The sequence below is a fragment of the Equus asinus genome, chromosome 3, assembly GCF_041296235.1.
Source record: "Equus asinus isolate D_3611 breed Donkey chromosome 3, EquAss-T2T_v2, whole genome shotgun sequence".
NCBI classification, from domain to species: domain Eukaryota; kingdom Metazoa; phylum Chordata; class Mammalia; order Perissodactyla; family Equidae; genus Equus; species Equus asinus.
In genome coordinates this window covers 99,990,036-100,008,906 of record NC_091792.1, presented here as the reverse complement: position 1 = coordinate 100,008,906, position 18,871 = coordinate 99,990,036, and the positions used below count along the sequence as shown (strand labels likewise).

General features: G+C 41.3%; 1 long non-coding RNA gene across 1 annotated transcript in view; it reads left to right on the top strand.

Annotated features, from left to right (window-relative positions):
• The window catches only part of LOC123283823 (uncharacterized), a 29,356-nt gene that overhangs the window by 4,849 nt on the left and 5,636 nt on the right, over positions 1 to 18,871 (top strand). The window lies entirely within an intron of this gene.

The following is an 18,871-nucleotide window of genomic DNA, read 5'->3' as shown; positions in this document are numbered from 1 at the left end:
CATTTAACCTGTTTGTGCCTTAGTTTCCTTTTCTGTGAAGCCGGAGGGCAATAGCATTTATCCTTCACATTCAGATAGGCGTGAGGTTTCAGTAAGTCGGTTTAGGTAAAGCGCTTGCACAGGACCTGCATCCTTTAAGTGCTCAATAAACATTAGCTGTTGTTCTCTGACCTGCTGTGGAAGACTTACAAATGCTTATGCTTGAATCACTTGGGGGATTTTGGTTTTAAAGCAAACTCTTCTAGTTTGTAATTAGGAAAGAAGATAAAGCAGACCTCTTGGCCATTTCCTGTCTATGAAACCTTGTATTTTATGAACCACGGAAAGTACCCCAGATTTCTTTCAACCCCAGCAAACTGACAAACTCAGATCTTTCCCACCCACTCTCTGTGTCTCCCATGGGACTATGCAAGTGAAGCAAGTATTAGTCGCTTTGTGCTTATGCCATTTTACTAATGCTGTATTTCTTCCATTTTCAACAAACTCAGCTCTCTGCCATTTTCATCTACCAGAGGGTCAGCCCTGCTCTGAGACCAGAGCTTGCCTGTTTCAGTGGATTTTACAAAGTCAAAAGTGGGAGAGAGGAGAATTTCAAGTGAGAAGGAGAGTAGGAGCAGCATTGAATGGCTGCTGCAGTGAACTGTAAAAAGAAATCCCAGACCCCCAAACCCGGGACACCGAAACAGCCCGTTCAGCCGTATGTGTTTTAAAATAGAACCACGCGTTAGAGAAAACGGGCCGTCAAAACCTACACGAGTCCTCTTTCCACACGAGTTTTGTGGAACTGGGTTGGCAATAAATAATGGCCCAGGGCGACTTGCAGAGCTCTGAGCACGCCCTGCAGTAACAGTTGATACGATATCAACCACCAGGCAAAAGAGAACTTTGAAAAAGGACATTGAGATCAAATCAGCTCCTACACAAAGGAGCATGCCGCAGTGGGGCAGAAGGTGGGCGGAACAAAGGTCCCTGGTGGGAAGTGGGTGAGAATGAGCCAAGTTCACACCTCCCTTTAGAGAAATGCGCAAGCCAGGGCATAACTGGCCTATATCGGTGCTCCTGGCCATGCTCCTCACATGGGGTTTAGAGATTACTAATGCATAAAATTTAAACTTCTTGTTTTGTTTTATGTTAGAGAGCAAGCTCTGCAAAGAAAAACCCAGATCATGCACTGAAAATTCTATTTAAACAGGTCCTAACTGATGTCTTCATGCAAAGTATCTTCCTTGGTTGCTCCTTCAAACATTTATTGCATGGTAACCATGGTCCAGGAACTATGCTAGGGGCTGGGGTAATAAAGATGAATAGCCCTCTACATTTCCTGACTTCAAGGAGTTGATAATCTGGACAATAAGGAAGGAGGAGTAAAGATAGTTACCTGGCTAATCAGCAAAGGCAGCATGGTGGTGGTGACGGTGGTGGTGGTGACGGTGGTGGTGGTGACAGTGGTGGTGGTGACGGTGGTGGTGGTGACGGTGGTGGTGGTGATGGTGGTGGTGGTGGTGATGGTAGAGGTAGTGGTAGTGGTGGCAGTGGTGGATGGGTTTAGGGGTCAGGCAGACCTGGTTACCCCACTTCACAGCTGTTTGACTTCAGACAAGATTCTCACACTGTTGTTCCCTGCTTTCTAGAGCTAACAAATAAGATATTTGAAAAAACTGCTGATTGTTAGAGGCATAATTCATGACTTTTGTTAAAATCATATAGGACAGTGCTTATTAGTCTGAAGCCAATCTAGTATAATTAATATAGTAATAATTAAACCAACCACCTAGGATTACACAAATTAAATGAATCAATGCAAGTAAGTGCTTAGAATAGCCCAGCATACAGGAAGCGCTATGTAAGTGCTACCAATTTTTATTAACTGTACTAAAGTGTGATATGCTATGTAACAATGCTATTAAAAATACTATGGACTACTTACTACTCACCATTAAAATTTATAGATATAGATAGATAGACATACAAAAAAAGGTACTCATGATATTTTGCTAAATAGAAAAAAAAGCATGTTGAGGAAATAGTAAAAAAAAAAAACCAGAAAGAGTGGAAGACCATACATGACAATGGTAACTGTTTATCTCTGAGTGGTAGGATTATAGATGACTCATTTTCTTCTTTTTTCTAAGTTGTGTTTTGTAAGTTTTTAACAATTTATTGGTTTAATAACTTAAAAACATTTTTATATGAAGTATAAGAAAGTTTGGTTATTAAAAGTTGCCTAGAGCTCAAACAAAGGCTTGATAAGATGTCAGGGAAGAATTCACTGGGAGTGGAAACTTTGAGCTGGGTAGTAAAGATTTTTTTTTCCTTTTCTCCCCAAAGCCCCCCAGTACATAGTTGTATATTCTTAGTTCTGGTCCTTCTAGTCGTGGCATGTGGGATGCTGCCTCTGCATGGCTCAGTGAGTGGTGCCATGTCTGCCCCCAGGATCTGAACCAGTGAAACACTGGGCCACTGCAGCGGAGCGCACAAACTTAACCACTCGGCCACGGGACCGGCCCCATGAGCTAGGTATTAAAGGAATTAATTGTCAGGATTTTGAAGGCATAAAGGTTGGTACAGAGATGAGAACAAGCTCCCAAGAACTGCCTAGGTTATGTATTATTTCATTATATTGGAAAATCATGCAGCAGACAGTGCAAGGGATAAGTGGGCCATTAAGCCTCAGTGAAGAGGCCTTCTCTGGGCACTGAGTATCAAGAGTCCATCCTGAATTTTCACTTGTTTTCCCGTTTCTGAGGTATCTAGTGGAAAGTTTGGCCTCTCTCTGTCTCCCTCACTCTCAGTCTCACTCTCTTTTTCTCTCTGATTTCGGAAGTATTATCTTTGGATCTTGTCTGTTGAAGATAGCTAGAGACCAGTTTAAGTCTCGGTTTTGATGGAACCCACAGAATAGATGCTCATTATGTTGCGTATTTTCCAGATACTGTCTGGTAATATGAGAGCCATGTAGACCTCCCCAATATGGATTAGGGCCAGTGTAAGATCCATCTTGTGTACACTCAAAGCTGAGTCTTTCCCAGGAAGTGGGTGGTACAGAATGACTTCAACTGGGAATGGTCCTACTTTTCTGGCTCTTCCTGTGCCTCGCTTCCAACCTCAGGACTTTTGAAGTACTGCAATGTTCAGGCAGGGCCACCCAGCCCAGGGTCCCTAACGGTTGTTCACTTCTTCTGTGTACCAGCCCACACCTTAGCTTTCTATCACTGTAAGGCTAAACTCAACAGCAATGACTGGAGAATGTCTCTAATTCATCCAGATGTGTTTCTGGAAAGAAGAATTGGTGACAGGGAGAAAAGCAGCTTCCTTCCTTTCTCTACCTCCTGTCTCTTCCTATGCCCTCAGCTTTAATTTCCGGCTGACTTTAGCAATGTTGATGAGACAAGAAGATTTCGCACTGTTTGGTCTACTTTTAATTATTTCAATATGGAGACCTTCCCTGGCCACCAGACAGCAAATTGTTCCTTCTTGATTTTCTCCTCACTCTTTCTTCTGGGTTTTGGCATGTTGTTTTTCTGGGTCAGGTACAGCCAGAAACTTCTTGGGAAGTCCAAGGTTTCCCAGAGTTTATAATCCACCCAAAGAAAGCCCCTATGGGGAAATTCCCCAGATCTTTCTCTGGTTTCTCCTCTGAGGACTCTGTGGTTGTCCTGCTTCTCCTGGGCTGCTGTTAGCTTCTTTGGTGTGATGGTCCTGACTTCTTTCTTCAGGAAAAAGTCTCCCTGACCATTCCCTTCCTAGGTATTAACGAAAGACTCTTGGCTTTGGAGTCACACTCCGGGTTCAAATACCACCTACCTCCTGTGTAACTTTGGGCAAATTACTTGGTGATGCTGATCCACCATTTCTTCTGTTTCTAAGGTGGGAGTAGTGAAATAAGTCAGACAGCAAAAGACAAATGTTGTATGATCTCACTTATATGTAGAATCTAAGAAAAAACGAACTCATGCATACAGGGAACAGATCAGTGGTTGCTAGGAGATTGGGCAAAATGGAAGAAGATAGTCAAAAGGTACAAACTTACAGTTGTAAGATAAGTAAGTTCTGGGGATGTAATGTACAGCTTGGTGACTATAGTTAGCAATACTTTATCGTATATTTGAAAGTTGCTAACAGAGTAGACCTTAAAAGTTCACATCACAAGAAAAAAAAGTGTAACTGTGTGGTGATGGATGTTAACTAGACATTGTGACGATCATTTCACAATATATACAAATATCAAAGCATTATGTTGCACACCTGAAAATAACACAATGTTATAGATCAGTTATATCTCAACTGAAAAAAAAGATGAGAGTATTATTTTATCTAACTGATAGTACCAGGAAGGCCCCGAGGAAGGAATGATTAGATCTGTTATGGAAGATAAGAAGAATTAAATGTGGTAACAAAAGTTACCTAACAAAAAGCACCTAAGACAACATCTTAAATAGAGTGATAATTGGATATTACTTACACCTTTCCCTGATTTCCCATTCTCTTTTGTTATACCACGCACATGCATAAGATCTTTTGGTTTCAAAGCTTTTACTATTAATACTTATAGGGAAACCAACAAAGGACTGAGTGTACTGTGTAATAACCAAGGGGAACTTCCACAGCTTAACAACACCACCACATTCTTGACTCCCTTGCAGAGAGGGAAGATTCGGCTTCTCTTGGACTTTGGCTTTAAGACCTCATATTCTCTTCTCAGCAAACAGACCTGAAGACCCAGTAGGTGTTGGTTGCGCAGGTCCCTTCAGGTGTCCCCATGTTTCAATAATAGGCACCGTTTTCTTAACATTCATGATGAGCGATTTATACACATTATTTCATTTTAACCTCACAACAACTCCATGAGGCAGGTCACATTACCCCCACAACTGAGGCTAGGAAAACTTAAAAAGGTTAAGCGCCACCCTAGATCATACAACTGGCTTGTTCTGGAGCCACAATACAAACTGAGATGTCTATGGCTCCAAAATCCATGTGTTCGGTTCTCTCACTATGGGGCCTTGATGCTACAGTAGCAAAAGTTGCAAAACTCTTTACTTTAGGGACCTGTTTTCCAAGGGGAGAAGAGTCTAGAAACTTGGATGTCTCACAGACCCTCTTGCTTCAGGCCCCGAGCAACTTCCCAATACATGCCTGGCATCTAACAGTTGTAAATATTGAAGTGAAAATACGTCCCTTTACAGATCCATAATATAAAATCATCTATCATGGGACAAAAGCCGCCTCGATAAAGAAAGCAGTGATGGTAGCTTTAAACCTGATAAAGTTGGTCAGCAGGCTCTCAGACCACAAGTTAACAGTTATTGCGTCTCTTCTGCTTGCTGAGCACTGTGCTATCAAAAGCTGAGAACTCTAGAATGTGCCGAGGCAGGGCACAGGAGAAAGGGCAGAGTCGGAACACTGAATAAACTTTTCACCAAGACTTACATAATTTCCCTGGTTTCGTGCTTCCTATAGTTTTCCAGCAGGAAGTATGCGACTTTTTAGTCTTTGTTTCCCCCTCACTGAGGACTTGGCACCTTCTAAAGGTCATGTCACTGGTGGGTGCAGTTTAGAGTAGAAGTGATTGCAGTCATACAGGCAAACATCCAGAGCAGGGCCGGGACCTGAGCTGTGGCAGAATCCACTGCCTCTGGAGTGGGAGCGGAACAGGAGTCGAGAGGAAACCCAATGAAGATCAGGATGATCATGCAGAGCTCTGGAGGAGAAGCAATAGAGGTGCCTTTTGTTCCTGAAAGCCAATGGCAGAGATGTCTTTAAGAAGGCAGTGGTGAATGAATAACACATATCGATGGCCTACTGTGCGCTCAGCACAGTGCTGCATGCTTTATAGAGCCCCTTAGGTACAGTGAAGCTAGAAAGACCTCATTTATCCTAACTCTTCTACCAAGTAGCTTTGAGAAATTGGGGAAATCATTCAATCTCTCTGAGTGTTTATGTGATCTGTAAAATTGGAGTAATATCTGTATTGTCCATTGAGCCCATCAATGTGAATTGAAGACATACTATATGCTACTCATTATTTGAAAAGCTGGATACACATGGGTAAATTAAAATAAATCAATATCTTATAAGATAGATAAGTTTTGGGGATGTAATATACAGCATGGTAACTGTAGTTAAGAATGCTGTATTGTAGGGGCTGGCCCCGTGGCCGAGTGGTTAAGTTCGCGTGCTCCGCTGCAGGCGGCCCAGTGTTTCGTTGGTTCGAATCCTGGGCGCGGACATGGCACTGCTCATCAAACCACACTGAGGCAGCATCCCACATGCCACAACTAGAAGGACCCACAACGAAGAATATACAACTATGTACTGGGGGGCTTTGGGGAGAAAAAGGAAAAAAATAAAATCTTTAAAAAAAAAAAAAAAAAAGAATGCTGTATTGTATATTTGAAAGTTGCTAAGAGAGTAAATCTTAAAAGTTCTCATCACAAGAAAAATGTTTGTAAGTATGTGAGGCAATGGATGTTAACTAAACTTACTGTGGTAATTATTTCATAATATATACGTATATCAAATCACTATATTGTACACCTTAAACTGATACAATATGGCAATTATCTCAATATCTCAACTTATCTCAAGAAAGATGGAAAAAAATTTTTTAAGTAAATAAAATAAATTAGAGTCTATTTTCATGGAACTCACAGTCTATGAATACAGGCGAATATAATAAACTATATGAAATGCTTGGGATTTAGCAGTTATTATTTCTTTCTTTCTTTCTTTTTGGTGAGGAAGTTTCACCCTGAGCTAACATCCATTGACAATTTTCCTCTTTTCTTTTTTGCTTGAGGAAGATTAGCCCTGAGCTAACATCTGTGCCGATCTTCCTCTATTTTCTGTATGTGGGATGCTGCCACACCATGGCTGATGAGTGGAATAGATCCATGCCTGGGATCCAAATCTGCGAACCCAGGCCACTGAAGTGGAGTGCGTAGAACTTTAACCACTCAGCCACGGAGCCAGCCCCTATTATTTCATTTAATTCTCACAACAATCCTACGAAGAGTTGCTCTTTTCACATCAACGTCATCTACTGTGTTAAATGTTTGAAATAAATCTAGGCAGATCCAGACTGAGAAAAAATATACTGAGTACTAGATTCATCTTAATTGCAAAAGTTAAGTGGCCATAATTAGGTGATAGTTCCATATAATTAAAGTCAGTTTGAGAATGTGGTATATTTCATATTCAAAATTAGACCATGTCTTTCATTGATTCATGCCCTCTGTCAGTGAATATTTGTGGTCCATCATTGCATTCTTAGCATCTAGCCCAGTGTCTGGTTCCTATTAGGTAACTTATACATAATTGTTGAATAGAATTGAGCACTTATTACATTACAATACAAATTACCACGCAATGATTATTCTGAAAATTGCATTATATCTGATCTTTGTTCTTAGAAATTATTTTAGGGCCTCTGGATGAAAACAGTACAATTCTGGCCTAGAAAGCTTTAGAAAGCCGTGTCAATAGAAATGGAGGCAGGGAAGAGTGGTGGAAACCAGTCTTAGATGAAGAGTGTTCCCCATGACTCCCCTCTCAGATGGGACAGCTCTGACTCATGACCTACACTGCCTCCCAGAGACACCCCCAACCCCCGCCCTGCCCCACAGTGAGAAGGAGCCCCGATTTCCAGCAATAATAAACTGCTCATAACACACCCTGTATTGGCTTCCTTCCCTGTTCTGCAGTCACCTTCCAGTGCCTCCTGGGATCCATGGGTCCTTGTTTTAGGGTCTGTTTCTGGGAGAAACCATCCTAAAATAGGAAGGATTATTTTCAGCATCATGGTAAAGTAGGAGGTGTAACTATATATGTAACTTTGTGAGCTTCCTGGGTGGAGGAGTTGAGGGTAGAAATAATCTAGAATGGTGAATTCTCTGTGTTGGTGTACCAGGGAGCTGCCGAGAGATTTCAAGGGAAATGGAGAGGCAGGAGCCATGGTGCAGCAAAAGGTACATATTACTGGGTAGGAAAGGAACCGTATCTTCAGAGTTCTGCATTTTCCTCCAAAAATACGCAGTCACTTGGAAACATGAGAGAAGAAAATGAATGAGAGAGGAGGACGAGGAACAGGAGCATTAAGAAGAGGAGGAAAAGCTCCCATCTAATTATTGTCTACCAAGTTATTGCTACTCGCTACTACTACTTTACATTTATTTCCATGAGTTCTTTGCAAGTCAAGTCTAGGATGTGGGGACACACAGGAGTCAATGATTCTACCAAGCAAGATAGGAAGCAGTGAAGACAAAGAGAATTAGTGAATGAAATAGCATAGACTGTGTGAAGCAGGATAGATGCCGGAGATGCTGGAGATGGACTTAACAGGGTGGGGTGCAGGAGACGGCAGGCTGTGGCTGCAAATGGGATCATAAATCTCAGAAACAGATCTGTGCAAACCCTGAGTGTAACTCCACTAAGGTGGGCCACAGACGTGGTGGGGGTGTTTTGCCTAGGAAATGTGTATCGGGTCAAAGAATCTGAAAAGTTAAAATAGATTTTGAAGTCCCTAAAAATGATGTCAAGGGACAGGGTATTGGTGAAGGGACATGAGTCAGCTGGAAGAGTCTCTGGAAGTGAGAACAGATCCTGCGAGTCACAGTGGTGAGGATGGTACAGGCTTCACCAGAACAGCAGATGTGAGTGGGTGAGGGTAGTGAGAGAGTGAGAAAGCACACTGGAGAGAGGAACGAAAACTGGCACTCCACCTCACCCTCTGATTTGAGGAAGTGAGAGAAGATGAGGCCTTCATGCTAAGAACCATTGGGAGAACAGTGATTTCACAGGAGAGCGTGTTTCAGGCCAGAAGGAAGAAAGAGGTAAAAAATGGATTTATGTTCATGGGAACTGTAACGATTAATTTTATGTGACCACTTGGCTAGGCCACAGCACTCAGATATTTGGTCAAATGTTATTCTATGTGTTTCTGTGAAAGTATTTTTTAGATGAGATTAACATTTAAATCAGCAGACTTTGAGTAAAGCAGAGCACACTCCATAATGCAGGTGGGCCTCATCCAATCAACTGAAGGCCTTGACAGAGAAAGACGCCCCTCCCCTGAAGAAGGGGAATTCTGCCAGCAGACTGTCCTTGAACTTGAACTGCATCGTCAACTCTCCCCTGGGTCTCCAGCCTGCCGGCCCACCCTGCAGACCATGGACTTGCCTGTCACCACAATGACATAAACCAATTCCTTAGATCAATCTCTCTCTAGAAAGATAGGTAAATAGATGGAGATGACAGGTAGATAGGGATGTAGAGATGGAGATAGAGATATATACACTAGATCTATATATCTAGATACACACTAACACATACACATACTCACACACCCTAATTGGTTCTGCTTCTCTGGAGAACCCTGACTAATACAGGGACTTAGGGACTTTCCCCACAGTGGAATGGGAATTCCAAAGATTGCAGTGAAAGATGAAATGGTAAAAGAGTGAGGGAGAACAGAAATGGGGTGAGAAGGGCAGGCCTGACTGAATTGGGAATTTGAGGATAAGGAAAAGATTTGAAGAATTCATGAGAATAATGATATAAACCCTTGTTCCATCAATTACATTTAATTGCAGAAAATGGAAATCACTCTGGTTATTTAATCCAGTTTGGATTTAACATAGTGAGTTGCGTGCTTACAAAACCTTAGGAAAAGCTGGGTTTCCAGAAATGATTCCTAGAACAATACAGCAAACCAACCTTCCCAAGAGCTGCTCCCTTGCCACAATCAGGAAGATGGGAGCTCAGAGGCTGCCTCTAGAAATGTTGACTTCATTGCTTTAGCTGCAATCCAGGGAACTGAACACCATCGGGCCAACTTATCCAACAGGTACAGTAGGGACAGTGCCTAGCGCTTGCAAAACTTTTAAGAGCTTATAAAAATATTTTAATTTCTTTTAACATCAGAAGAAAAAAATGAACTTTTAGGCTGAATTAAATCTCTTACTCTATAATAATAATAATACATTCATCTTTATCCCAATGCAGTCCTAGAATATAATTTTTTATTTTTTTTTAATGGAAGAAGGGGCCCATCAAGGCAAGAGTGCTTAGGGCTAGTGGAAGTAATAATGTGGCCCTGAAAGCCATTGCTGCTGCCACCTTTGTACCTGCCTTGTGCCCTCTGTGAAACTAGCAACTGGACTCTGGAATGTGCTGCAGAAAAGGCATGTTGGACCACAGAGACAGTGAGAGAAGCAGAAAGCCTTACTTTCGCCTGCCTAACTGATGTGAGTGCAATGACTTCATATCCCAAACTCCAGCTCCATGGTTTTTAGATATGCAGTCTCTGCAGTACCAGAACACACACATGAAGGAGGTTAGAATGGATGTTGAGTGCCTGTCCCACCATGCTTATCTTAGTTAGCAGGCGGACAATGGGGGGAAAGGAAGGACAGATGATCCTGATATAAAATAAGTCAAACTTTGCTGAAAATGAAGGAAATGCTGTTTTATTCTCCAAGGAACAACTTGTGTTGCTGGCCGGTAATGATGACAACTCTCAGGTTCTGATCCCACCCACATCCAAACAGATATTACAATTAGACTGAACAGTATATTTCCCCCTACCCAACTTTAGCAGCAAAGGATCCACAAATAAGGGAATAGAGACAATTCATATTCAAGTAAACAGCAGAGACCAGCTTCTTGTGCTATTTTTCCTTCCCTCTGATTTCATCTTCTCCCACTCTTTCCTTTGCTCACTGTGCTCCAGCAACCCAGGATTTCTTGCTGCTCGTAAAACATGTCAAACATACTTCCACCTAAGAGCCTTTGGACTTGCTATTCCTAAGTGGGAAATAACCTGACTTACTCTCTCACCTCCTTTAGGTCTCTCTTCAAATGCCATCTTCTCCAGGGACACTGTATATGGAAGGGCAGCCTCGAGCACTCCTTATCTCTCACTCTGCTCTGCTTTCCTACACAGCACTTATCACCTTCTGACCCACTCCATTTTACATATTCATTTGATTATAATGTATCTTCACCTGTAGAAAATAAGCTCTAGGAGGACAAGGACTTTGATTTGTTCGCTGCTGTATCTCAGCACCTGTAGTAGTGCCTGGTGCTTATTAAGTGCTCTAAAGTATTTGTGAGTAAATGAATGAATGAATGAGTGAGTGAATGAATGAAGAATATTGACACTAAAGCTCTCCTTTTCTCACAGCTCAAGTCGTTTTAGCTACCGTGATCATCTTCAAAGTTCTTTGAGATACATAAACATTTTGTGTTTAGAGCACGTACAGAACTGAAACTGAGAAGAGTTACCTCAGCAAGTGCTCTGTTTTAGTAATCCAGATTCACAGCCAGATGCTTCCTTTGTAGTTATTCAATACTTCATTTCAGACATGAGGAGAGGCCCAAATAGAAATGACTTGCTGAGGACCAAACAGGGCCAAAGTTTAGGTCCCCTAACTCTGAGCCCAGAGTATTTTCTGCTGTAAACCATGTGACTTCCATTCTTTTAGTCTTCCTATTTTTGTGTATATTCTAGGAATATTTAAGGAAAAAATGATGAACATGGCAATCCTCCCTTTTATTTTTGTTGTGCTTAGAAAATGATGTCGTTCTATGTCTTTGGTCACACATGTGTTAAGTATTACTATCACGAGTTATGCCACTTCACATGTGAAAGAGATTGGTGTATGTCTATTCTTTGGTCACTTGTCCCCTTTCAAAAGCTGTGATCCTTTGAGAAGCACCAGCACAACCTCACAACTTGTTATGTCAATTCTTATAAGTACTGATGACAAAAAAGTTCTACCGAATCATTGTCATTCACTATGTTCCTATCATCTATTGGAAGGATGACGTCCAATTCGGGAACGTTAGCTTCCTGGGAGGTTGAAACATTCATCATTTTGCAAATGAAATCAATTGCTGGATTCATTAACCAGGGCACAGACTAAATTCATCTTGTCCTGGGAGATATCGAACGCTTTGAAATTTTAGAAGAAAGTCTAAAAACATCTTGTGCTGAAACCATTATTGCCAACGAAATGGTTCTGTATACTGGATTCTTCTGACCTGAAAAGAATTCCTATAGAATTTCTCTCTGTTCTTATTTCTGCAGGGCTGGCAATCAGAAAAGGGAGTCATTAGTTAGGCTTAACTTTTGGACAGGTATATTATGTGCAAATAGATGGTACCTGGAAATTCTATTCTAAGATTGGAAAGGCTTGCAGCAGGTTATTTCCAGGACAGATTTGCAATGACATTTGACAGAAAAGAGAAGGATGTGGGTCTAGATAGCTAGAGGGAATTTCAGCTGCGTTAAGGCCATCTAGAGCATCAGACTTCACTGGGGGAAATTCTGGAAGGCCTGTCAGCTGGCAAGGGAAGAGATCAGCAATAAGGATTAAGTCTGTCCTAGAGGGAAGAGAAGATGCCCTCTCATCACTAACCTGAAAGAGAATGGCACCAAATAAAGCATTTCATACAAAGAGTGTGCAACTAAATCCTGGTGAAATGACTTCTCAGTTTTTTGTTTCTTTTGTAGCCAATCCTATTGTTATATACATTGCAGTTTGCAGGAAATTAGCTGTAACTCCACTCCTTTCTCTTCCTCCCAAGAAAAAGTATGGGAATGCGATCAAGTGAGAGTATATTATTATAGGATATTTTAGTTAAGAGCTTTCTGGGTAATAAAGACAGAAAATTCTACTCAAACTGACTTACTCAAGAGAAGGAATTTATTGGATTGTGTAGCTTAGAATCCAGGGAGAGTGTGGGCTTTAGACACAGCTGGATTCAGAGTGTAAAATGTATCATTAGGATATGGTTTTTCTTCATCTCTCAGCGCTACCCTCCACTGATTAGTTTCAGCCTCAGGTTCCAAATGGGAGCAAATGACTGCAGAAGTTCCAGCATCAATTGTCTCAGGTTCAAGCCCATTGAGAAAGAGTGTCCACCCCTATCCAGAAGCCTTAGCAAAGATTTTTATTGAATCTTAAAGGCTGTTATGGGCCATGTGTCATCCCTTAAGTAAATCTACAGCCTGGAGAATGCTAGGCTGTCATAGGACAGAGTATCTCTGGGTTGGGGATGGAAATATCACCAGAACCATTGAGATTGAGAATGGGGATGTAGTAAGTCACTAACTAAAAATCAAGGAGTGTTATAAAGATTGCTGAAAACTCAAATAATCAGAAATATTCACAAAATAGGGAAAATCTATAAATAGGGAAAATATTTTATTTGTGAGATAAAAGAAAAAGTATGTATTGTCATCTATCTCCAGACCCCAGCAAAGGGCTCCTAAAACCCTTGTAATTCCCTAAGCGATAAGAGTACTAGGAGCATCTTTTGTTATAATGTTTGATCTTTGATTCTGGTTCCTGACACCATAGCTCCTAAATTCCTTGGAATTTCCTGGGTGATAAGAGTATCTTTTATTCTAATGAGGTGACTATGAGTAGAGTCCTGGATGATTCCTGGATAGGGGAGTCATGAAAAAGACCAAGCCACGATTAGAAACTTGGAATTTTCAGCCCCACCCCCATCCTCCAGAGAGAAGAGAGGGGCTGGCAATGGAGTTAATTATTGATCATGCCTGCATGAGGACTTCCACAACAATCTCAATAGTTGCGGGTTCAGAGAGCTTCCCAGTTGGCAAACACATCCACACCAGGAGGATGACACACTTCAGCTCCAAAGGAGACAGGAGCCCTTGTGCTCAGGACCCTCCCAGACCTCTCCCTATGTATCTCTTAATCTAGTTGTTCATCTGTATCCTTTCTCATATCCTTTAATAAACTAGTAAACACAAATGTTTCCCTGAGTTCTGTGAGCCACTCTAGCAAATTAATCAAACTCAAGTAGGGTGTTGTGAGAACCTCTGATTTGAGTCATGATAGCAGTACTCTCTGTGTGACAATACACAGAGTGTTGCCAACCAGGAAACTCATTTAACCCTCAACGTCCAGAGTTTTTATTGGGGCTTGATCACCTAAACATGATTGATTGCCCACATGGCTTGTCTCAGCCTGCAGCCCTTCCAGAGGTTAACTGATAGCACACGACTCAAAGTCTCCACCCTAAGTCACATTGTTGATGTGGCTCCAAGCCTCCAGTCTAACTCACATTGTTACTATCTGGCTGGCCTATGGTCCTCAGGCAAACAGAGACATTCTTATAAAGCATGATATTCCAAGGGCCTCCGAGAAGCCAAAGGCAAAGGCTAGACATTTCTTTGGGTAAGGTTAATTCTTCACTACACAAATAGACATCTCTGACAGTGGATATCTTGCCTCCATGATGACAGTCTGTGTTAGAAAGGAATCAAATCAAAGACAAGTGGAGCTAAAAGATGAAGCAACAGAGTAATAAGGTCATAATTTGAGTTTCTGGAATCAGCAATGCCTCAAGTTAGCTGGACATTAGGCTCCTTACTTACATGAGCTACTATATTCCCTTTTTTCCTTAAGTTTATTTGAGCTAGTTTTTGCTCTTGCAGTTAGAGAGGTTCTGAGGTAGGAAAAAACTTGAAGATTTCAAAGATTTGAATGAAAAGCTGGAATATAATGAGAAAGGGCAAGTGATGCTCAATAAGGCTAAAGACATAGACGGGGCAAGATCATATAAAAGTCTGTATGCTTTACTAAGAATTAGAGAATTAATCCTAAGTAGAGTGGGAATCTTCTGGAGGATTTTAAGAGGAAAGTGACATTATCTGGTTTATATTTTTAAGCATACATCTGGAGAATGGAAGGGGTTGTGAGGAAGAGTGGAGATGAAGAAGAGTATCTACATTTGAGAAAAATTAGGATGTAAAATTGACAGAATGTGATGACTAATTGGCTACAAATGGTGAGAAAGAAGGCTATGTCAAAAATTACCCTCAGATATCTGACATGAGCCACTGGGTGGATGGAAATACCATTTATAGATATGGGAAAATGGAGGGGTAGGGGTTGAAGATTAATTTTCGATAGGATAAATTTGAAATGCCTGTGAGTCATTCTCTTAAGAGATTTGTTTCAAGGAATCAACAGAAGAAAAGATGCCATGAAGGAGAGTGTGGTGGACTCTGTTAAATCCTGAGAGTTACGATGAGAACCCTAAAATGTCTGCTGGATTTGGAAACATGGCAGTTAATGAGGACTTCAGCAAGAGCAGCTTTATTGGAGTGGTGGCAAAGAAACCACATGGATTAGGGTAGAGAGTGAATGGGAAGCAAGCAATTAAGACTGTGCATGGACAACCTGCCTGATAAGATTGTCTATGAAAGGAGGTAATGAGAAAATTGAGCAGGAATGTGGAGTCAGAGGAGGGTTGTTATTGTTTTTTTAACTGTTTTTTAAACTGAGGCAACATTGGTTTATAACATTATGTAAATTTCCGGTGTACATCATTATATTTTGACTTCTGTATACATTACATGTCGTTCACTACCCAAAGTCTAGTTTTCATTCATCACCATACAAGTATGCCCCTTTGCCCCTTTCACCCTCTCCCCACTCCCCTTCCCCTCTGGTAACCACCAATCTGTTCTCTGTATCTATGTGTCTGTTGTTGTTTTATCTTCCATATATGAGTGAAATCATACAGTATTTGTCTTTCTCTGTCTGACTTATTTCGCTTAGTATAATACCATCAAAGTCCATCTATATCATTGCAAATGACAAGATTTCATCTTTTTTATGGCTGAGTAGTATTCCATTGTATGTATACACAACATCTTCCCTATCTATTTATCTGTCAATGGACACTTATGTTGTGTCCAAGTCTTGACTATTGTAAATAATGCTGCAATGAAGACAGGGGTGCATATATCTTTTTGAATTAATGCTTTCATGTTCTTTGTATAAATATCCAGAAGTGGAATAGCTGGATCAGGAAGGTTTTTTTTGTTTTTGTTTTTTTAAGATTGGCACCTGAGCTAACAACTGTTGCCAATCTTCTTCTTCTTCTTTTTTTCCTGCTTTTTCTCCCAAATCCCCCCAGTACATACTTGTATATTTTAGTTGTGGGTCCTTGTAGTTGTGGCATGTGGGACACCACCTCAACATGGCTTGATGAGTGGTGCCATTGTCCACGCCCAGGATCCAAACCAGTGAAACCCCAGACCGCTGAAGCGAAGTGTGCAAACTTAGCCAGTGGCCACGGGGCTGGCCCCCAGGAAGGTTTTTTTAAAAGTGGAAGATGCTTGGTCATGTCTGAAAGCAGATAGATAGATTCCAGCAGAGAGAAATGTGGAAGATGTAGATGAAAGAAAAATAATGTGCTAATTAGGGCAATGATAACTGCTACAACAAAAGAACCCTGCAATATATAAGTAGGTCAAACACACACAATAGAAATTTGTTTCTCACTCACATAAAGGTGTCACAAAAGTTCTTAATGGCAGGTGGGTCTCTCCAACTGAAGATTCAGAGACTCAGGCGTCAGCCATCTTGTGGATCGCTCATCTTTAATATGTGGGTTCCAACCTTGCTGTACCCCTTGTACCAAGTGAGTGGAAGGGAAAAGAAGCATTCCTGCTTTTTAAGATACTAGGTCAAGAAGTGACTCATGTCACTTCTAATCACATTATATTGACAAGAACTAGTTGCATGGCCTCATCTAAAGGCAAGAGAAGTTGGGGAACATAGCCTTGGCTGGGCAGCCACTTTCTAGCAACAACTATAAACTACGGCAGATAGAAACCTGAATTTAGGAGCACAATCATTTCTGCTGCAGATAATAACCAATTAAATACATTCTCTGAGACAGCAGAATGGAACAGGATCCAGAATATATGTGGAAGAATTTGCCTTTGACAGGAGGAGGGACAAATCCTCCGTTGTAAGGGAAGGAAGAAGAAAATGGGGGCTTGTATTTTTATCACCAAGCACTCGCAGCAAGTGCCAATTAGAGGAATAGAGTAAGTAATAGGAGTTGAAGCCTGGCTGTGCCCAAATTTGGAGCCCCAGCCTATCATCCAGAATTTGGCTAAGGAATAAGGACTGCCGGTCACCTACTTCAGCAAGAATTTTTACTAATAGGATAAAATCAATAAGATGACATAGCCAGGATCAGCCATGCCTGAAGAAAATTAAGATTAATTCCTTTGGGGGCTGGTCCACACTATTTCTGGCCTCTGTTGTGATATCCTAAAAGAAAAACTCAGAGAGAATGAGGTTTTGTCTCAAAATGAAATCATCTTAAAGCAGAGCCAAAGGTTTTACCCTCCGTTGAATATAATAGCATAAAAAACAAACCAAAACCTTGCGAAAAGTAACCTGGGGGGAGGAGGCCAAAAGATGAACAATAACTTGCTCTCAACCCCGTAGAAGTCCAGGGAAAGCTGATCAGGGGCTGGGGCAGGTTAGCCAGTGTCGATACCACAACTGGAGGTGAAGTCAGCAGCACAAATTCAAAAAGCCTTGCTGTACTAAGCTTCACGGTCTTGGCTTTCAGACAAGAAAGAGAACTTGTGACCGAAAAGGACACTCCAGAAAGAATTTCAATGAAGCGCAACTTGAGCAAAAACAATAAGTTGCCCAGATTGCTTGGATCATGGACAGAGGGCCTGGCATGTGGAATGAATGTCATCAGCTGAGAACACAGCCTTGATTGGTAGCTATGGAGCCTGCTGCCCACGTGGTCCCCTCGGGCTGGCTTCCTGGTGAATACTATTTAGTGAGTGCCAATCCACTCCCCTCTGTTTGCTGTTTTTTCCTCCCTCCAAAGGATTCCCACAGAAATCCTTCCCGCCCTAGACACTGCGATAAATATTCTTTACTAAGATGTCATCATAGTTTGGCTTTATAAAAAATTTTCCCTTGGGATGCAGAGCAACATTGATGGTATGAATGTAAAATGGTTCGACGCTTTGGACAATTGTTTGGCAGTTTCTTATAATGATAAACATGACACAACAGTTACATTCCTAGGTATTTACCAAAGGGCAATGAAAGCACATGTTCACACAAAGGCCTTATTCACGGTGGCCAAAAGCTAGAAGTAACCTAAATGTCTACCAACGGGAGAACGGAGAACCAAATTGTGGTATATCCATACAATGGAAAACTATCTGGCAATAGAAAGAAACAGACTACTGATAAATGCAATGACATAGATGAATCTCAAAGATATTATGTTGAGTGAAAACAGTCAGACACACATACAAAATCACACAGTATGCCTCTGGGGTGGTAAAAATGTTTCATATCTTGTTTTGGTTAGTGGTTGTATAAAGTTGTCAGAACCCAGCTCACTGAACATCTAAGATCAATGCTGTTTATTGAATATAAATTACACCTCAATAAAAATAAATAATCTTCCTATATGAAAGGCTGTTAACATGCCCTTTGCATATTCTCAGAGTTCAGGTGCTTGAAAATAGGATTCCTGCCCCATCTCATATCTTAGAATGTCTTATGAGGTCAATCCCGGAGGAACTCAAAGCAAACAACAACAGAGGTAAAGAACAAACTGTAGGAAACTGGGTAAGTGCTGGGGCCCAGCCAAGTGGCACTGTGGTAAACTCTGCTAGCTGTTTTTGCCAATAACAGACACCTCTTCTGGAGTGGCCTGGAAGGAGGTTAGCGCTCATTCCAGCTGGCTCCTGGGGTTTGCACAGAATTTAGCAGGAGTCGACCCCTGTAGTCTTTCCCGTAGTCATCCTTAACTGATCCCTGCAGAGAACACTCCCTTCCCTGAATTGCTATTGTATTCTTAGCTGTACCGTACAACACAGCGTTTACTTTATATTTAACACATTACTTATCAGGCAGACATATGTGGAATGGTTAAAAGCATGGTCTTTGTAATCAGAGAACTGAGCTCAAATTATATCTCTGTCACTTACTATCTGTCTAAATTTGGAGAGTGCACTCAACCTCTCTAAGGTTCACTAACCTTTTGCACTAGA